Source organism: Ochlerotatus camptorhynchus, unplaced genomic scaffold (assembly GCF_037179485.1).
Source record: "Ochlerotatus camptorhynchus isolate MF236.1 unplaced genomic scaffold, CSIRO-AGI_Acam_v1.1 ptg000267l, whole genome shotgun sequence".
In the NCBI taxonomy this organism is placed as follows: domain Eukaryota; kingdom Metazoa; phylum Arthropoda; class Insecta; order Diptera; family Culicidae; genus Ochlerotatus; species Ochlerotatus camptorhynchus.
In genome coordinates this window covers 3,458,506-3,481,065 of record NW_027040757.1, presented here as the reverse complement: position 1 = coordinate 3,481,065, position 22,560 = coordinate 3,458,506, and the positions used below count along the sequence as shown (strand labels likewise).

The 22,560-nt window shown below is 39.1% G+C and overlaps 1 protein-coding gene and 1 pseudogene across 1 annotated transcript in view; one reads left to right on the top strand and one right to left on the bottom strand.

The window, feature by feature from the left end:
* LOC135705450 (NADH dehydrogenase [ubiquinone] 1 beta subcomplex subunit 2, mitochondrial-like) overlaps nt 1–22,560 on the top strand; it is a 247,189-nt gene that overhangs the window by 3,472 nt on the left and 221,157 nt on the right. The gene's annotated exons all lie outside the window — the stretch shown is intronic.
* The window catches only part of LOC135705478 (uncharacterized), a 32,447-nt pseudogene continuing 14,348 nt past the window's right edge, over nt 4,462–22,560 (bottom strand).

Below are 22,560 nucleotides of genomic sequence, written 5' to 3'. Positions count from 1 at the left end.
CTTCCTTGAAGTTTGCAGAACTTCCTTGAAGTTTGTAGAACTTCATTGAAGTTTGTAGAACTTTCTTGAAGTTTGTAGAACTTCCTTGAAGTTTGTAGAACTTCCTTGAAGTTTGTAGAACTTCCTTGAAATTTGTAGAACTTCCTTGAAGTTTGTAGAACTTCCTTGAAATTTGTAGAACTTCCTTGAAGTTTGAAGAACTTCCTTGAAGTTTGAAGAACTTCCTTGAAGTTTGCAGAGCTTTCTTGAAGAATGCAGAACTTCCTTGAAGTTTGTAGAAATTCCTTGAATTTTGTAAAACTTCCTTGAAGTTTGTAGAACTTCCTTGAAGTTTGTAGAACTTCCTTGAAGTTTGTAGATCTTCCTTGAAATTTGTAGAACTTCCTTGAAGTTTGTAGAACTTCCTTGAAGTTTGCAGAACTTCCTTGAAGTTTGCAGAACTTCCTTGAAGTTTGTAGAACTTCCTTGAAGTTTGCAGAACTTCCTTGAAGTTTTCAGAACTTCCTTGAAGTTTGTAGAACTTCCTTGAAGTTTGTAGAACTTCCTTGAAATTTGTAGAACTTCCTTGAAGTTTGTAGAACTTCCTTGAAGTTTGTAGAACTTCCTTGAAATTTGTAGAACTTCCTTGAAGTTTGAAGAACTTCCTTGAAGTTTGTAGAACTTCCTTGAAGTTTGTAAAACCTCTTTTTTTCTCTGGATTTTGTAAATTGTTTTGGAGATCGCACAGCTCTACTAAAGTTCATAAAATTTTCCTTAACTTCAGAGATCTTCATTGAAGTTCGTAAAACTTTCCTGCGTTCATAGAACTTACATGTGTTTGCAAAAATTCTCTCAAGTTTACAAAAATATCGTGAAGTTCACAGATCACCCCTAAATTTTTTAGAATTTTACTGATATTGGGAGTATCGCTTAAGCTCAATTAACTTTCCGAAAAAAAAGTGCTGATCGTCCCCAAAATTTGAAGCAGATCCCCAAAATTCTCAGAATTTTTTTCAAATTCGCAGAACTTCACTGAAGTTTGCATAATTTTCCAGGTGTTCACAGAACTTCATTGTCGAGTTTAAGTTCAAGAGTTTTCTTGAAGCTCGTAGAGCTTTCGAGTTGAAAAATGTCCCTGAACCTGGCAGAATTTTCCTGAAGCTCGGAATACTTTCCTTAAATTCGAAAATCTTTTTTTTTCTGAAGTCTTTCATATGTCTTTGAAGTTTTCAGCTCATTCCTAAAGTTCACTGCAGTTCCCTGAAGTTTCCTTCTCAATAGTTCACAGAACTTCCTTGAAAGTCACAGAACTTTCCTAAAAGCTTCCTTAGAAGTAAAAAAATTTATAGAAACTGCGTTAAAGCTATGGTAATTCTGTAGTCACTCAAGGTGATCAAACGATCTTCGGGCAGAAATTCGTCAAAGTTGCCAGAATTGATTTTCTATCTTGCCGTTAAGTAAATCAATCGCTCCAAATCAAATCCAAGCAGTTTTTTAGCCGCTCAGGATTTGTTTGTGACAAGAGCCAATGGCCCAAACTGGTGAGTACGGTGCTGATCATGGACAGTTAATGCACACACAGCCAAAATTTTGAAAAAGTATCGACCAAGCAGTGTAGGTCGTAGCTAACTATACTTTATCCAAATAACCATCATGGAATTCAAAGATCTCGGATGAAAGGGACCGAATCTTTAAGGGACAGCCACCAAGATTGTAGAACCTCCGAAAGTTCATCGTCCAAATTCAGTTGCTCCTGTCATAACCGCTGACCGAACGATGAACCGATAAGACCCAAAGTGAGAACAATGCTTTTAGTGACTTGTAGATGTGGTGGAAGATCAGGAACTTTGAATCTAACCTTGAACTCAAAATCGTCGTTCTTTGGGAAGCTTAAAAAATCAATGTTTTGATGGATGACGAGACGACGAGACGAGCGATCAAATTCTAGTAATGGTTGATCCTCCTTGAGGTCACCTAGAATGTGTTTCAGAATATTGGGATGCTAGGCGGTCCACTTGTTCAATCAGCTGTGAGTAGGTTTTGACTAGTGTTTCGTTGCAGTCGACTGCAATGTCAACATAGAAGTTTTTAAACATTGGAACAATAGGTTACAAATCATATCCTTCATCGTTTGCAAGCTGACTAGGACTTTGGTAGTCAGATACGGAGTACAAGATGTGTCGTATGTATGTTCTGGCAACAGGAATTTGGTGCTTTGGGTTCAATTTTGCGTCAAGCAACTTGCTGTAGAGTTCGATCGCTCTGAAGAACCAATGCTTGTGGAAAAAATTTCCCCACATTTCATTTTAGGACAAACCGGTGGAAGCGACAGTTGTCGATGAAGAACAACATAGTAGGCTGAATTGTTGGTCCTGTTTGCACAAGACCATTCAAGGAGAGCGAGCTGCTTCTTTTGGCTGAACCGTCGAACACATTGTAAAAATTGCTATTTAAAAAAAAATATTCGAAAAAACAGCGGTGTAAATCGGCATAAAATCTAAAAAAACCGGTATTCTGAGGAACTTTACCGGTATATCGAAATCAAGCGTAGAAATCAGTTTAAATATCGGTATATCTGTCCCACAATATTTTCTTTCTCATGAGCTCAATTTCTCAATATTCTATTTATTTTGATGACTCACGATTTGTGATTTCCCTCTCACGGACTTCAGAATAGAGTATCTGGCACTGAAAAAGCTGTTGACACTCTTATTTATGCACTTAGATTAACATCCAAAGTCCCTCCTTATGTGCATACTCCGCACAAAACATATATTTTAAGACTCACCATAATAGGATATCCTGCCGTTTCGTGGGGCTAAGAAAGTATCTTTTGTGTCGAGTATGCAAGAAAAGGAGGGACTTCGGATGTTAATCTAAGTGCATAAATAAGGGTGCCAACAACTTTTTCAGTGCCAGATACTCTATTGTGATGTCTGTGAGAGGGAAATCAGACGAATGAAAAAGCACCTTATGTGAGAAAATAGTCTTGACTAAATGGTTCATGGACACCGTCTACCACCAGTGGGGTTGCACAGACTGAACACATAACACTATATAACAGATAACACACAACACCCAGTAGACCAGTAGTGAAATTTACATTTACGAAAAAAGTTCCACCGGCTGGAGCGGGATTCAAACCTTCTCTTCGCCACACACACAATACGTCTGAACGACGGATGCCACTGCCAATGGCACGAGCACGGAGACCACCAAAATGAATTAATTGTTTGAAATGTTTATTCAGGACGCTAAAATATCAAAATTCAAAAATAACCCACACCAAAATAACCCGACTGGATCCAGCGGTAGGCAAACATCCGTCCATCTAATTTAAATCTCCCCCACACTGTGGCACTGCATCCTTTTAAAGCACCCATTGCCTATTATTACTTATTCAAAACATCTTCCCAATATTGTGTAGGTCATCCAGTTGCATCATTGATGTGAACTTCGGAACAAGAGGCCGAAAACATTAACGGTGAGTAACAGGCCAAGCACATGCGCCAACATGTGCCCCGCTCCGGCACTCACTCTCCCAATGAAAATCATTCTCTCCCTCTCTCTCTCTTCGGGAAATGCTCCCAGAGCAGCATGCTGGAGCTTTCCAATCGGTTTTCCATTGGGAAGCGCGTTTCCAGCTGCCAGCTGAAGAGAGTCACGAGGTCCGAAGGTGCATCCCGAACACCACCAGCAGCGTGGAGGTGTGATGCCTGATGGTTCGTTTCTGACCGTCAGATCCCTGCCTGTGTCGTCCTGCGGGAGAGTAGGTAGGTGCCTGCATGAATGAATGTTGTTTGTTTTGGCCTCGCTCTTTAGCTGGATTTGATGGAGCGAACTCACAAACAGCAGCTAAAGCAGTTACTGTAGAGCTACATCGTATTAGCTGGGGAAGCTTTTGCCCGACAAAGCTGACTGTTTGTGAGGAACTGGTCAGGCAGTGCGTTATGAATTTTGAAAACCGAATTAGGTTTGGGCTAAGGAGGGTGCGGGAGGGAACGAACGATAGCGGACCGAGTATTTTCCCTAAGCACGTGTAAATAATGCAGAAAGGAAAATATGAGTTTTGGAGGTACACAAATGAGACATTTTGGGCACCTGCTGCAAGTGTAACTTGCTACAGTTTATTGCATGGAATGCTTTTTGTTTAGTTGATGAAGAAATTGTTATGTTCTGAGCAAATTTAATATCACATTACTAGCTCCATTTGAATGAAATACAATCTCAACCGCACTGATTAGAGATCTGTGGGCCTCAACCACCATTTCCAGTTGCTGTGTGCCTTTTCTTCATCCTGCCACAACGCAACCCCGATTACTGTAGATAGTAATTAACTCAAACAATACCATCTAATCAATTGTAATAACGTTTTACAGACACAGCATAAGTGGGAGACCCGATCCCAAATTCCCTCAGCAGCACACTTACTCGCAACAATGACCGAATCAGTTCGGAAAGTGCAGGTGTAAATAGTAACAATCAACCATTATTATCACCATCATCAGCAGCATCGCCCTCATCATCTTTGTTACCACCCTTCTGCTCGACGGCCGGTCGGTGGGTGGTTGGTGAGTAGCTATACAACAATACCATCAGGGCATTGCCCAGCCCATCAATCCTTTTGCGCAACGGAACTCGATTGGTTGTCGGCTGCCGCCGGTCTGCTCAGGAACAAAAGGTCGACTGATTAATGAAATGTGATAAGATGATTAGTTTACACCTTGGCCAACGAAGCCTATTCATCATTCCCGGGTCGGTGTGGCAATGGAAATGCACGCTCGCTTCGGTGTGCTTTATGAGTTCGATTGTTAATTGCGTGCAATCGAAGAAATACAGCGCTCCAATCTTGCATGATTTGTGTACTTAGGTTCTCGGTATCTGTGAACTTGGGAAAACTAGTCTCTATTTGGTGTAAACATTGGTTTATCGCTAGTACAATCAAGGGGCTGGCAATGGATCGATGGAGTGCTTTGTACGTTTACACGGGACTGCAAACGGATTCCGTCAGTAGTTTAGAATAAAGGGAGTGTAAGGCGTTGTACATTTTCAACAAATATGGGAAACACTACGGGCTTTCAGGTAGCCGTGTCAGATAAGGTAATGTATTACCAAGCCGGAGACGGTGGGTTCAATTCCCGGTTCAGCCGAGAGCATCTTTCGGGAAGTAAATGCAAATTCATGCATTGGTTGGCATAGAAAGCTTCCAAATAATGACTGCAAGCTGGATGTTGGTATTGGGTGTAAGCTCGAATTAGAACGCAAGGTTTTCTTCTGGTCGTTATTATCAAAAAAAAATCATAAAAACTATGAACGCCAGTTGGTTTGTGTGGTCATTCTACACCTCTGGGGGGAATAAAAAAAAAACGATACTTAAAAATTCATTGTTTTGTCAATGGAAAGGTAAACTTGAAAAATCAGGCAGAATATGTCTAGATAGAGCTGGAATTGGGGCGTAACAGCTTTTGTAAACAATGACTTCTCTCGTTGATTTTTATGAACTCAAGGTACGTCTACACAAACCAACATATCTATCAGGTAGAGGAAGTCTTCCCCTACTCGATGGTGATGTCGATTTTCCAGGGAGAGTCATGACTTTCAATAAATTATCGAGAGAAGTCATTGTTTACAAAAGCTGTTACGCCCTAATTCCAGCTCTATCTAGATGTTATTTTTGACGTAGGACTACTTCTGTGATTTCTATATGGGAGTACACTTTGTGAAAACCGAAAACGGAACATGTAGCGAAATAATGAAAGATTTTGAACGTTAATAACTCAGCTGCCCCTGGACCAATTTCAATAATTTTATCACAAATCGATCATAAACATTTCTACGCATCGATAGCAAGTGTCCGACTGTTGATTTTTTTAAACAAGAAACTATTGAAAGATTCGTAAATGTCAAGTAATGTCCAAAAGCATCGAAATAACTAACAAATCCACCAATTACGTACATGCATATGCTGCTTCCCCAACACAGTCATCAGAGAAACGTTAGTAGACGAAACAAGTCGAAGTGGAATTCACCTCCGATCTTCGGGCGTGTGCGAATAGGGAGGACGAAATTGCATAACATTGTGCACACTCATCGCCCTATTCAGAACCACCTGCCCCCAACGACCACACAAAATTCTCTCCAGAGTTGTAATCTTGTAACCCAACTTGCAAGCGGGGTGCAAGCGATTTTGATCGATTCTCTTCATGGATTTTCTGTTTCGTTAATAAATCAACGGCAAACACATTCATTGATACGTTTGTTGTTCTGGATGATAGAAGAGCAGAATAGCAATGAAAATTAGCATCGCACCGCTTTTGGTTCTTGGGTTACACTTGCTGGTAGCAATTCTGCTGTTCGACATTTACGAAGGACCACCACAAAACATTAAATTACACTGTTTTCTAGGGATGCTTAAAATTCCAATTTTTCCAGCTATTCGATAAAATATTTATCGAATTTTTAATTATTCGAGTGCGTAACCGACATCCCTTATTATTTCTACTCGTTTAGTTAAACGCAGTAGAGACAAAAAAATATAGGGTTTTGTTATAGACATGACCACAGTATGACGTAGAACGACGCAAAATTGATATAGGGTAAATTATGGCTTTGGCACCCATTGACTGTTTTCGGCAACCGAAATTGAAACGTTAAGAGGCAACTAACCATCACTCGATTTGCTTTTGCTTCTTCTTCTTGTATTCCTAAATCATCACTTTCTAAAAGTATTGGTAAAATTCGTTGGTAGTGTGCGTCGGCGTGCCAAAACAGTCAATGAATCATAAATATCAACTGGTATGGTGAGCAAAATCTACCATCTCTTTTATTCTTTTAATTTTCAATACAACAGCAAATGTGACGTCACACATGCAAGCGTATAAGAATGTCGTAGACAAAACATTCACACTGCCAGACAACGCTGTACGGCATTTTGTTTACACCCCTGAGCGGGAAAGCCAAGAAGAGGCTACATGCAATGCTGCCATCTTCCCTTTTTGTGTTTAATTCAATTTTTTTAACCTTTGTAATTGGAACGTTTATGTTCCAAAAAAGGTCCTTTTAGTTTTATTTATTCAGTGTTTGATATTCATTCACCATTAAAATCATCCACTCATCTATGTTATTGGTTGAAACTTAGTATTTGCATGTTTTAATAAACTTATGTTGACTGCTAGACGTAATACATCTGGCAACGCTTGTTCAATGATTCTTTTACGTTCCCTAGCAAAGAAGTGGAGTCGGAGTGATTTTCTTGGTGTTTTATTTTGTTCACCAAGAGATTTGACCTCCAGTTTTTATTCATTTTGTGTATTCGATTACGTGAAATTGTTGAATGCTACGAAGAACACAAGTAAGTTAATGCAGTGATGGTGTTTTACCCAGAAAATATACGATGTAAAATCATGAAATACTTGCTTTAAATTTTCGAATAGCTTGTGTGTGAATGTATGTGTTTACTAATGATGATGATTGAAGAATATTTCAAAAACAAGAAGAATCCTATTTGATTGACTGTGTTTTGAGCCTTAATTTCACTGTATTTTCCCATCAAAACTCTTCGCTGAATGTATTAAACCGATTCCTTACCTTTTCAGCTTCAATCTGATTACATTTTTACGACTGTGCAATCCTGTTCTGCCATATTTTTTTTTAAATGAAATATACACACTACAAAATACGGCTGATTTCGAGTTGCCGATAATAGAACAGCTGGTTAACACGCAGTTCAAATAGAAAGGGTGCCGAAGAAAAAGAGACTGCCGACAATAGTCACACTCACCTGAGAAGTTTGGGGCGTTGTAAAAACATGTTCAACCCGTTTTGATCAATTCTGTTGATTGGAATTGGTAGAACAGCAAGCAGCAGATAAATGTCAACAAACAAACCTGTCATGTATGTGTGTGACGCTGAGAAATCGCTAATAGAAGTTTGGACGCTGCTTAGATTGACGAGAATACGTAAATTCCCCTATGTCATGTATTTTTGATTATTATACTTTATCTTAGAATTTTCAAGTATTTCAATGTTTCGGTTATGGTTCAAAACTCACGACGATTCATGTTAGCATAATCAGATCACGGTTCATCTTACACATGAGATAATGTATTTAAATTTAATGTAATGGTTAAGAATTGACAGAATCTCCCCTACATAACTACCTTGGCGAATCTGTTTCTGGCTGAAGGTTTTCTTAATGAATTAACTATCACAATTTCTTGAATTTTATTTTTTGTATGTATGTAATTACGAAAACCTTTATCTGGACACTTGCTCTTTTTTCAGCTCCGTAATTTTTCAATAAGTTTTAACACAAAACTTTTACTGAAAGTTAAGTCCGATGCTAATCGTTCCACAATTAAATCCGATCTTCGCAGGATGCATGGTACTCTTATTTTCATACGAATAACAGCATAGTGTAGGTGTTCTGCCAACCCTGCTGTATAGTTTGGATCCATTTGCTTGATATTGATAAAATTGTTGGTGTGACCGTTCGAATTTATCATCAAAGGCAACCATCGGGCATTTTTCGCAATGATTTCATCCTCAATCAAAAACGAATCGCCTCTAGAGGAAACCCGTTTCAACCGTCTTGACTGACTGACGCTCAGGACCGGCCATGGTATACATAGATGAACTCGACTGAAGTGAGGCCCCGATAGAAGCTGTTCTAGATAAAAACACGATCCGCTGTGGTTTTTGCTGTGATTCGGAAGAGACGGGCTTAGTTTTGTTAGGTTTGAAGAGGTTCACGATTCAGACAATACTTACATAATTTTTCGAATGATCCCCAACACCGGTGGGTATCCGTTTGTCGTTAACAACTTCTTGATTGAATCCTTGTATCACCAGTTTTATGTATGACATTCTCTCACTAGTTTCGTTTGTGAGTAAACAAAGTATTGACCCGAGTAGTAAACCTTAAAAACGATTGGCAAAATGTTAACGCTCAACAGTGGTGCCGTTTTATATTATATTGTTGTGTCTTCCTTATCATATTGTGCCTTAATGTGCCTAACAATGGGTCCTGTTGTGTTTCGGCACATTGTGCAGATTTGATTGCCCCTTGCAATATTCTTTATTTCTGTTGACTCTTCGACAAATAAAAAGGGAAACTACTATTTCTTCCAACGAGAAATCAGAGCATCTGAACATCAGAGTTTCACTCAAAAGATTCCAAGTCCATTCGAAGCTAAAACAATGATTATTTATTTAGTGAAAAAGACGATTTGGGTTTGATGCTCAGATTGAATTCAAGCTGTTCAAAAGTAAGAAAAAATTATTATTCGGAATTAAAAAATATAAAAAAATAGTAAAACATATTTCCCTTTTATCTGTAAAATCTGAAAAATCTGTATATTTTTGAAAAATCTGTATATTTTTGAAAAATCTGTAATCTGTATATACAGATATCTGTATCAAAATATTGACAAAATCTGTATGATAACAGATAAATCTGTATACGTGGCATCACTGGCGCTGTTTTAAATCTTTTCAGAACGATGTGCAACCAAGTGGTACTCGATTATGAAGACTGTGTTGAGCTCGAGCTTGAGCTTGATTGACCGCCCACGGTTGCTACTCTGTTACTGCCAGATCAGCTGTAATTACACAGAGAACCAATAGACGATGCTTGGGACTAGCAATCATCCTCAATGTGTAAAAACTGGTGATCTTAAATTAGGCAATACCAGCGCCGGCCGCGCCCGAACACAGGTCAAGAAAGGAATGGGAAGGATTTTGTTGACATGACACTCGCTTTGATGGAAGCCGAGAATACCTCTGCACTTCCACGAGGAATCACTGGGATGTTGGATAAGAGGGTTGGGTTTGCAGCAGGGTTCGTTTTGGTAAACGATAAGCTGAATTGATGTCCTAACGATCATATAACGCGAAGGAGCTTGGGACTAAACCCACGGTCTTCTGCTCAGTAAGCAAAAACGTTTGCCACTAGGCAGACGAGCACCTTTTTAATCACCGAGTTGCTGTTATTACCATGTAGTCATATTAACAAATAAAACGATTGACGAATCTTGAATGTGGATGGGCCTGAGATTAGACTCATGATGTTCTGCTCAGTAAGCAAAAACGGTTGCTCTTAGGCCACCGAGCCCCTCATATCACATAATACGGTTGCTCAAATTTGTGTATCCATTCAAACCCGTAACCAACGACAACAACGAGTTTTGCAAAATACACGATACACAAGCGATTTTACCATAAAGTTCTTTGATATGTAAGGACCTGGGACCGCGTTTTTCTGCCACTGTAACCGACGATCTTTCAAATCCGAAAACTAAAAACTACGAAAAAGTACTTAGGCCTTCATTAAGTTCCACTTTCACGCGAGGTTCAATGACAGGGTCCTATCCAGGATTACATCTGAAAAATCCAAATCTGGCCCACGCCCACCTAAATCTGTTCTAATCCACCTGAAATGACTAACGAATGGAAGACTTTGACTACCCAGCCATGCAATAGTCTCATTCCGTGCCTTATGGCAACTTGATGATTGTATTGCGCTCATCTTCTGGCACCACCCAGGGGAGACTTGGTCCTGTACCCAATGCTTAACTTATCTCCATTCCACTCAGCTACTCGCAATTTCTTGTGATATAGTGGGCGGAATATTATTATATGAGACAATTCAATGCAGACGTCTTTCCAAATTTGGCAGATCGACAGGTAATCGGTGAGTTACCACGATAGTTGCTATTCAACAACTCGACAACGTCCCATCGTCAACGCCTGCTATGAGAATTTCCCATTGCAGACGCCAACGAAATGACGTCATCAAGCTATCGATCAACTACCCTGGTTATCGCCTGGTACCTTATAGCACGATGCTAGGAGGCGAACCGGAAGAATCGATGAGCTACCTCTTCTCCTACTCGATTATGAAGACTGTGTTTGGGAAAAACGCTTATTTCATGAAAACAGTGATAAAATTATCATTTGGACTTTTTTCAAAAGTTTTATTATGGAAAATTGGAAAAAAAATTGTTTCAGCAGGTTTGTAATGTAATACCCTATCGGTTGGCGTATTTGGATTTAAATTTCATCTATAAATGACAAAGTTACAAACGTTCAAAACCTAACACTATTTCACCACACATATTTTTTTATTTGCACCCCAGTATAGTCGACAAAGACGTAGTTCTACGTCGAAAAAAAGTACTTATTTATTTGAACGGGCATAGCGAAGAACCATGACGTGAAACAGGATCATAAATTCGCTGTCCCTTGTAGTTTTTTTTTTTCAATGAATGTCATTTACATTCACCGAGTCTGGTAAATCATGCATAAGAGATACAGATTTGAGTTATTCACAAAAGTTGTAGCTAATATTAAAAGCTTCAAAAGCTTCGTACGTCATTTTACGGAATTCTGCTAATGGAAACAGTTTGAGGCAAATTAATGTAAATCAGTGCACGAAACGGATGCAAATCTCGAGTAGCATTTGAAATGGGCCTATGTCCAAAACGTAAACAAATCGGGTTTTGATACCATTCTTTAGCACTGCTTGATAGCTACTAATCGTGTAGGAAAGTTCCACATAATCGAGAAAAATCATTAAAAAAAACTCGATTTTCGAAACGGTCCATCAACGAAATTTTTCGATTCATTATTAGGCCCGCTCGCTAAAACGGCCAACCATTCATTTATTTCTTTCCATTGTGACGTAGAAGGGCCGATGATTTGTTTTGAATTTATTTAACGTTTCGAAAAGGCTAAGCAAAGGGCGTACCATTTCTGATGACAAGCACAACGGTTTAACAAAAAGGGCCTTTCCATTGAAAGATTCACAAAAAGGCTTATTAATTTATGAAATTAAAATGTTATCGATTTTCATATATTTTTGGAAGCTTTTCCCATATTTTGGATTACTATTGTTATTGCGAACAATATAAATACCTAAAATACTTAAATTTTCTTAAATATGAATTGAATAATGGCGGAAAAATTTAAAATTAATTTTCTGGTTTGATTACGTTTTGGACATAGGCCCATACTCTAGAAATGATGTTCGTGATGGAGTACCTAAGATCTCTGCTGGTGGTCAGTATTTTGAGCATCCTAAATCTCGAAACACAACAGGTCTAAAGACAACAGTTTGAAATACAACAGGTCACAATACAACAGGTCAAAAGACAAAGAGTTGAAAGGCAAAGGGTCGAAAGAAAATAGCTTGAAAGACAACAGGTGGAAAGACAACAGGTCGAAAGACAACAGGTCGAAAGACAACAGGTCGCAATACAACAGGTCGCAATAGAACAGCTCGATAGACAACAGGTCGATAGACAACAGGTTGAAAGACAACAGATCGAAAGGCAACAGGTCGAAAGACAACAGGTCGAACGAAAGACAACAGGTCGAAAGACAAGAGGTCGAAAGACAACAGGTCGAAAGACAACAGGTCGAAAGACAACAGGTTGAAAGACAACAGGTCGAAAGTCAACAGTTTGATAGATAACAGGTCGAAAGACAACAGGTCGAAAGACAACAGGTCAAAAGACAACAGGTCGAAAGACAACAGGTTGAAAGACAACAGATCGAAAGGCAACAGGTCGAAAGACAACAGGTCGAAAGACAACAGGTCGCAATACAACAGGTCGAAAGACAACAGGTCGAAAGACAACAGGTCGAAAGACAACAGGTCGAAAGACAACAGGTCGAAAGACAACAGGTCGAAAGACAACAGGTTGAAAGACAACAGGTTTAAAGACAACAGGTTTAAAGAAAACAGGTCGAAAGGCAACAGGCCGAAAGACAACAGGTCGAAAGACAACAGGTCAAAAGACAACAGGTCGAAAGACAACAGGTCGAAAGACAGCAGGTCGAAAGGCAACAGGTCGAAATACAACAGGTCGCAATACAACAGATCGAAATACAATAGGTCGAAAGACAACAGGTCGAAAGACAACAGGTCGAAAGACAACAGGTCGAAAGACAACAGGTCGAAAGACAACAGATCGAAAAACAACAGATCAAAAGTCAACAGGTCGAAAGACAATAGATCGAAAGACAACAGATCGAAAAACAACAAATCGAAAGAAAACAGGTTGAAAGACAACAGGTCGAAATACAACAGGTCGAAATACAACAGTTCGAAAGACAACAGGTCGAAATACAACAGGTCGAAAGACAACAGGTTGAAAGACAAAAGTTTGAAAGAAAAGAGGCCGAAAGACAACAGGTTGAAAGACAACAGATCGAAAGACAACAGTTTGAAAGAAAACAGGTCGAAAGACAACAGGTCGAAAGACAACAGGTTTAAAGACAACAGTTTGAAAGACAAAAGGTCGAAAGACAACAGGTCGAAAGACAATAGATCGAAAGACAACAGATCAAAAGTCAACAGGTCGAAAGACAACAGATCGAAAGACAACAGATCGAAAGACAACAGGTTTAAAGACAACAGTTTGAAAGACAAAAGGTCGAAAGACAACAGGTCGAAAGACAACAGATCGAAAGACAACAGATCAAAAGTCAACAGGTCGAAAGACAACAGATCGAAAGACAAGAGATCGAAAAACAACAAATTGAAAGAAAACAGGTCGAAAGACAACAGGTCGAAAGACAACAGGTCGAAAGACAACAGGTTTAAAGACAACAGTTTGAAAGACAACAGGTCGAAAGACAACAGGTCGAAAGACAACAGGTCGAAAGACAACAGGTCGAAAGACAACAGGTCGAAAGACAACAGGTCGAAAGACAACAGGTCGAAATACAACAGGTCGAAAGACAACAGGTCGAAATACAACAGGTCGAAAAACAACAGTTCGAAAGACAACAGGTCGAAATACAACAGGTCGAAAGACAACAGGTTGAAAGACAAAAGTTTGAAAGAAAACAGGCCGAAAGACAACAGGTTGAAAGACAACAGATCGAAAGACAACAGTTTGAAAGAAAACAGGTCGAAAGACAACAGGTCGAAAGACAACAGGTCGAAAGACAACAGGTCGAAAGACAACAGGTTTAAAGACAACAGTTTGAAAGACAAAAGGTCGAAAGACAACAGGTCGAAAGACAATAGATCGAAAGACAACAGATCAAAAGTCAACAGGTCGAAAGACAACAGATCGAAAGACAACAGATTGAAAGACAACAGGTTTAAAGACAACAGTTTGAAAGACAAAAGGTCGAAAGACAACAGGTCGAAAGACAACAGATCGAAAGACAACAGATCAAAAGTCAACAGGTCGAAAGACAACAGATCGAAAGACAACAGATCGAAAAACAACAAATTGAAAGAAAACAGGTCGAAATACAACAGGTTTAAAGACAACAGTTTGAAAGACAACAGGTCGAAAGACAACAGGTCGAAAGACAACAGGTCGAAAGACAACAGGTCGAAAGACAACAGGTCGAAATACAACAGGTCGAAATACAACAGTTCGAAAGACAACAGGTCGAAATACAACAGGTCGAAAGACAACAGGTTGAAAGACAAAAGTTTGAAAGAAAACAGGCCGAAAGACAACAGGTTGAAAGACAACAGATCGAAAGACAACAGTTTGAAAGAAAACAGGTCGAAAGACAACAGGTCGAAAGACAACAGGTTGAAAGACAACAGGTTTAAAGACAACAGTTTGAAAGACAAAAGGTCGAAAGACAACAGGTCGAAAGACAATAGATCGAAAGACAACAGATCAAAAGTCAACAGGTCGAAAGACAACAGATCGAAAGACAACAGGTTTAAAGACAACAGTTTGAAAGACAAAAGGTCGAAAGACAACAGGTCGAAAGACAACAGATCGAAAGACAACAGATCAAAAGTCAACAGGTCGAAAGACAACAGATCGAAAGACAACAGATCGAAAAACAACAAATTGAAAGAAAACAGGTCGAAAGACAACAGGTCGAAAGACAACAGGTCGAAAGACAACAGGTTGAAAGACAACAGGTCGAAAGACAACAGGTTGACAATAGGTCGAAAGACAACATGTCGAAAATTGAACAGGTATAATAAAAATTACTATCTTTTCAATATACCCTTCTCAGAAAGTTAAATCATGAGAATTATTTGAGATCCTGTGATTGAAATTTACATTTAAAGCTTTGAGTTATAAAAATTTACGCTTCAATCTTTGGAAAACTTGTGAGTTTTAGGATTTAAAAATTGATGAGCAATCCAAGTTAGATGAGCGATTAGAATTCCATTTTTTTTTTTTTAACTCTTTATTTGTTCCAAATTCAAAATAAATTACATTTCATTTTTAACCTAGGTGCTCCAGTTACTACAGTAACTTACCAGCCTTAATTGTTATGATATATATCTAAGTGTTTTTACATTGTTCCTGTCTTGGCAATTCAGTATTTTAAACAGGTTTTTTAAACCTGCATGTCAGTATAACAATTGATAGCTTAAAACTAAATAACTAAAACTAAATCTTATCTAAGTATAAAGGGAATTAATCGTTGCAATTGAGGATTGTAACGATTTTTGCCGGAAATTATTAATTATTTTGTTGGACATTTGTGCTAAAGTCTCAACATTCGAAATTCTATGTACTTCGGTAGTACTGTACCAGGGAGGCAACTTCAAAATCATCTTCAGAATTTTGTTCTGAATCCTTTGAAGTGCTTTTTTCCTGGTAGTGCAACAACTAGACCATATTGGCACAGCGTAAAGCATGGCCGGTCTAAAAACTTGTTTAAATATTAGAAGTTTATTCGTCAGGCAAAGTTTGGATTTCCTGTTTATAAGAGGATACAAACATTTTATATATTTGTTACATTTGGCTTGAATGCCCTCAATGTGATCTTTAAAAGTTAATTTTTGGTCAAGTATTAATCCAAGATATTTCACTTGGTTTGACCAGGAAATTGGAACTCCGTTCATAGTGACTATGTGACTACTACTAGGTTTCAAAAAGGAAGCCCTAGGCTTATGTGGAAATATTATAAGTTGAGTTTTGGAAGCGTTGGGAGAAATCTTCCATTTTTGTAAATAAGAAGAGAAAATATCTAAACTTTTCTGAAGTCTGCTGCAAATAACACGAAGACTTCTTCCTTTAGCGGAAATGCCTGTGTCATCAGCGAACAAAGATTTGTGGCAACCCTGAGGCAAATCAGGGAGGTCCGAAGTGAAAATGTTATACAATATAGGCCCAAGAATGCTACCCTGAGGAACTCCTGCTTTAACAGGTAGTCGATTAGATTTGGAATTTTGATAATTTACCTGCAGAGTTCTGTCAGTTAAATAATTTTGAACTAATTTCATAATGTAAAGTGGAAAATTAAACTTTTTCAATTTAGCAATCAAACCTTCATGCCAAACACTGTCGAATGCTTTTTCTATGTCTAGAAGAGCAACTCCAGTTGAGTGGCCTTCAGATTTGTTTGAACGAATTAAATTGGTAACTCTCAAGAGTTGATGAGTAGTTGAATGCCCATGGCGAAATCCAAACTGCTCATCTGCAAAAATTGAGTTCGTATTGATGTGAAGCATCATTCTATTCAAAATTATTTTTTCAAAAAGTTTACTTATTGAAGAAAGCAAACTTATTGGACGGTAACTAGAAGCTTCAGCTGGATTTTTATCCGGCTTCAAAATTGGAACAACTTTTGCATTTTTCCATTTATCAGGAAAGTATGCCAAATGGAAACATCTGTTAAATAATTTTACCAAGAAAGACAAGGTACTCTCTGGGAGTTTTTTGATGAGGATATAGAAAATTCCATCATCACCTGGAGCTTTCATATTTTGAAACTTTTTAGTTATAGACCTTACTTCGTCCAAATCAGTCCCCCAGGAATCATCAAAAATATTTTCCCGAGAGAAAATATTCAGAAAATCCCCAGCAACCTGATTCTCAATAGGACTAGTAAGACCCAAACTGAAATTATGGGAACTCTCGAATTGCTTAGCAAGTTTCTGAGCTTTTTCCAAATTTGTGATCAAAATTTTACCACCTTCTTTAAGCGCTGGAATTGGCTTTTGAGGTTTTTTCAAAATTTTTGTGAGTTTCCAAAAGGGTTTGGAACTCGGGTCTAATTTAGAAACATTATTTTCAAAAGTTTTGTTCCTCAGGGCAGAGAATCGCTTTTTAATTTGTTTTTGCAAATCCCGCCAGATAACTTTCATGGCAGGATCGCGTGTTCTTTGAAATTGTCTCCTACGGACATTTTTAAGACGGATCAAGAGCTGAAGATCATCGTCTATTATAATTGAATCGAATTTAACCTCGCATTTTGGTACTGAGGCAGCTCTTGCTTCAACTATAGAAGTAGTCAGAGATTCAAGAGCATAATTAATTTCATCTTTGGTTTGCAAAGGAATGTTTGGATCGAAGTTATATTCCATAAATGTTCGATACTGCTCCCAATCAGCCCTATGGTAATTGAAAGTAAAGCTGTTGGGATTAGAAATTATTTCTTGGGATATTTCAAAAGTTACTGGAAGGTGATCAGAACCGAAGTCAGCATGGGTAACCAATTGGCTACAAAGATGACATGAATCAGTTAAGGCCAAATCAATAGTTGAGGGATTTCTTGCAGAAGAAAAGCATGTTGGGCTGTTTGGATATTGAATAGTGTAATAACCTGCAGAACAATCATCAAACAGAATATTACCATTGGAATTGCTTTGAGCATTATTCCATGAGCAGTGTTTTGCATTAAAATCACCAATAATGAAGAATTTAGACCTATGACGGGTAAGTTTCTGAAGGTCACCCTTGAGAAAATTCTTTTGCTGGCCTACGCATTGGAATGGCAAATAGGCAGCTATAAACGTAAGTTGTCCAAATTTTGTTTCAACAGAAACTCCCAAAGTTTCAAAAACTTTGGTTTCAAATGAAGAAAGTATTTTGTGTTTGATTCGTCTATGAATAATGATGGCAACGCCACCACAGGGTCCATCAAGACGATCATTTCTATAAATTAAATAATTTGAGTCCTTCTTAACCTTATGGCCAGGTTTAAGGAACGTTTCAGTTATAACGGCAATATGCACGTTATGAACTCTTAAAAAATTAAATAGCTCGTCTTCATTATCTTTAAGAGATCGAGCATTCCAATTTAAAATGTTTAATGCTTTAAAATCCATTACTGAATTTTAAAGTCATGACAATATTATTAGCAAATTTTACTCCAGTTTGAATAGCATCAAACATGGAGTTAGATTTAAGCATATCAGAAATCATGTCAATTAATGAATTCTGTAAAAATTCCATTTTAGGAGCAGTAATGCTTCCTAAGTCAAAATTGTCAAAATTTCCGTTAGAACGTTGGTTAGTATTTTGATTTCTACCCGCTGCAATAGCAGCATAGGTAGCTCCATTAACTCGCTGAACATTGTTAGCAGCGAGGGGAGTAGGTACAGATGAAACATTTGAAGCAGGGGTGATATTTGTACCTACGGGTACGAATGTAGAATTTGTTCCTCGCTGACCGTTGTTAACAGCAGAGGAATTTGTACCTGGTCGGAAACGTGGAGCGTTTCCTACCTGTCGGTTAGAACGAGATTGTAGGATCGCTTTGCGAGTCTTACATTCCCAAAAATTGGATTTGTGGTTTTCACCACAATTTGAACATTTAAATTTCTTAGGATCTTCCTTCACAGGACAGTCGTCCTTTGCGTGAGAGGAATCACCACAATTCATGCATTTAGCTGGCATGTAGCAATTTTTAGTTCCGTGACCCCATCCCTGGCACTTACGGCACTGGGTGAGGTTTTGGAAATTTCCTCCAGTCTTCCTGAAGTGTTCCCACTTCACTCGGACATGGAGCATAAGGCTAGCTTTTTCTAAGGCCTTAAGGTTGTTTAGTTCACTAGACTTGAAGTGAACTAAATAAAAATCATTAGAAATCCCGTTGCGCGAATCGCCAGGACGGGATTTCATTTTCATTTTGATTACTTGGAGTGGCACAACTCCAAGTAATTTTGCCAGTTCATCTTTGATCTGATCCAGGGATTCACCACTGGGCAGTCCTTTCATGACAACCTTGAACACACGTTCAGTTTTGGTGTCGTAAGTAAAAAATTTGTGCTTCTTCTCAGTAAGATACTTGAGAAGACATTTAAATCCGTCCAAGGTTTCAGCCAATACACGGCATTCACCCCGACGTCCAATTTGTAGTGAAAACTTAACTTTCACGAAATTCAAAAGTTCCATGCGAAGAGCATGGAAATCGGTAGTGGTTATCACAATAGGGGGAATCTTTTCCTTCTTGGCATTAAGCCGGGAAAGTTTACTAGAATTTTTCTTGGATGATGGATCATTCTCATCATCCGTGAGTAAATCAAATTGATTACTCAAATTAATTTCATCAGAAGGGGGTCAAGAGTTTGCCCCTTTCTTTTGCGTTTAGGCGCCATGGCGGCAGTAAATTTTTATCCAAATCGACTTCCAAGCAGATTACTATAAGAATCTGAAGGATCGAAGAGGAATTTTCCAAATCGATATCCAAGAAGGATTACCTCGGGTAGGGTCCAAACAAGGATCGAAGAGGAATAAGAGGAGTTGAACAAGGTAGAAAATGTTTACAGGTTTAGCACTGAAAAGTGCTGTTTAAATTTGTTGTAGCTTTAGGTAGTAGTAACACTTCCTTAAGCAAAAAGCAAATAGATCCGCACGGCAAGAGAGCACGATGCGGACTGATTAGAATTCCATGTTTTTTAGGAACTGTGATGTAAGAATGAATTTGGGGTCGTGATATAAATATGGCCATGGGACCGTCCTCCTAAAGACCCGAAATATCCGTAAAAGTGGTCCATCCATGAAAGTGATTCTAGAAATCCACCGTTTTTTTTTTCGAAAACACGGGCAACTGTGATATAAGATAGAAATTAGAGTTTTTACATAAACATGGACTCGCATGGCCATAGTGTGTCCTCTGGAAGATCCGGAGCATCCGTAAAAGTGGTCAATTCAAATTAACTGATCCTAGAGCTCCGGGGTTAGAGTTTTTTTTTAATCACTTGGAACTGTGTCATAAGAACGAATTTGGGGTAATGACATAAACATAGACACGGTTGACCATAGGACCATCCTCCGGAAGATCCAAAACATCCGTAAAAGTGATCCATCCATGAAACTGATTCTAGAGCTCCACAGTGTTGGCGAAAACACGTGGAACTTAGGGCCTTATTACGAGTGTCACTACACGCGGTGATAAGGAAGTGATACTCATAAAAAATGCCGTGATTGCCGTACAAATCAAATGGGAATCACTTCACCGAGACGACAAGTGACAAGTTTTCACCGTGAAGTGACATCCATAATAAGCCCTTTATATAATAATGAAGTTGGGATTATCTATTTATTTATTTATTTATTTATTTGTTTAATCAATCATCTGATTGTTGTTTACATGAAATATCTTAAAAACTATACCATTCATGTGTTTCTAATACGAGTCAAAAAGCGAACAGAAGGTTCCCCAAATTCAAACAATTCTTCAACAGCCGTGAACGTACGCATCATAGTTTTTAGTGGTTCGTTGTAACCGAATGCTGTTCGATGGTATCATGGTTGGAGGTGGGTACCACTTCGTAATGTTCTCGGTGGTACTCGGATATCTAACAGCGAAAGAAGACCCATTCAATAACTTGGCAACAAATGCTGCCTGTTGATTATGACTTAAATATAAACCCGAAAGGCCATGAGACCATCCTTCGGATGATGCGGGACATACGTAAAAGTGGTCAATCCATGAAATTGATACTAGAGCTCCGCGGTTCTTTCAAAAACACTTGGAACTGTGATATAAGAAAGAATTTGCGATCGTGACACAAACATGGACCCGAATGGCTATGGAACCGAAATTTTGAGCATGATCAAGTGGTTCATACATGAAACTGATCTTAGAGCTCCACGGTTTTGTCGAAAACACTGAACTGTTCCTAATGTTTTCGAAAAAAAAACACGGAGCTCTAGGATCAGTTTCATAGATTGATCACTTTTACGGATGTTCCGGATCTTCCGGAGGACGGTTCGATGGCCATCTGGGTCCATGTTTATGTCACGACCCCAAATTCTATATTATATCACAGTTCCTAATGTTTTCACAAAACCGCGGAGCTCAAGGATCAGTTTCATGGATTGACCACTTTTAAGGATGTTCCGGATCTTCCAGAGGATCGTTTCGTTGTTTCCAACATCCATATGTAGGAACAATGACTATATTCAGGCTAGTTATGAAAATTTGTGCCATTTTGAAATTCATCAAGAAATGGTTAAGTTATGTCATTGCAAACTTGCCCTTACACGCTTTTCGGAGGCTTCGTAGTCGGTGTAAAGGTTTTTACATCCTCGGTTGCATTTGGAAACATCTTTTGGTATGTGTGGAACCTCCGTCGTTGAAATATATCGCTGCAAGCAAAATTTCCTGCTAATTTGCGTGAAAAGAATTACAAGTTTACACGGATGGATGTTTACATTATTAGTAATATTGAGATTTGTTTTACTGTGTTTGACACTCTCATTCTCCGACAAGGCCCAAGAGCCTCATTGAAGAAGTCGAAAAGAAGCGTATTTCTGTATGAACGCATGTATGAAAAAGTCGATCCGTCTTGGTTACACAATGTGGCTCCAGGTCTTCCATGCACTTTTCGAATGACCCTCGCCAGTGAGCAGCATCACAGTTCAGAGTACAACATAAATTCACAGGTCACGGAAAGCCATAAAGTTAAACCAATTCGTTGTGCGGTTCTGCTGGGTGCAGTGACGATTCTCTCGTGACTTTTTCACCTGCGGAACATCATCGTCTCTTCTGGGGCACCCCCCTGGTTTAGGGGCACCCATTCGGTCTGTCGGTCGATTATTTTGCCCATGTGAAAAATAGTGATGTTTTGATGCGGATGTGACTATCAAAACGGCTGCCGACCACGGCACACACAAACACAAGCACACCACACCGACCGGTCAGCTAGCCCGAATGACCACTTTGATGTCCCAGTTAGCGTGTTCCATTGCCACTTCAGGTACTGGTGCCTTTCAGTTGGCTTGTTGGTTGGTCAGTTGTTTCTGTTCTGCGGTGTGGTATGGAGTTAATTTACTGTCATGTAACTGCTCATTGTGTATCTCACTCTCTCACTCATTCCCACTTCCCCGGATGTGGGGGTCATAGTGATGGGCCGCAGTTTTTATCGCCATCATCGTCGTCGTCGTCGTCATCATCATCCAAACTATGCCGGAAGGAAATACAGGGGCCACACAAAACTCATTTCCGCAAACAGGTAACATACTACCAAGTTGACAAGGGTGCTACGGCCGGCTACACTCGAAGGTGGCAACTGCGGTGTGTTTTGTTTTTGGCCCGGTCGTAAACGAATTTATCTCCGACTGAAGCGAAGGAATTATAATTTCAAATTAGTCGCAATAATCGAACTCGGTGCGCCACGACTGGTGGGGGTGGATCGTACATGGTGCTAGAAAACGGGATATTGAAAATCGCTTCGTATCCGGGTGCTCCGAAAGGATGTAAAGTCTCTATCGGAGCAGCTAACTAGCTTGAGAGGCTTAATTGCCGCTGGGTTTATCTTGGTAGATATAACAGCGTTAACGGTGGTCGCGGATATTGGGTTTGACTTTAGCTGTTCAGGAAAGGTGTAGTTTCGGAAAATCTAAAATT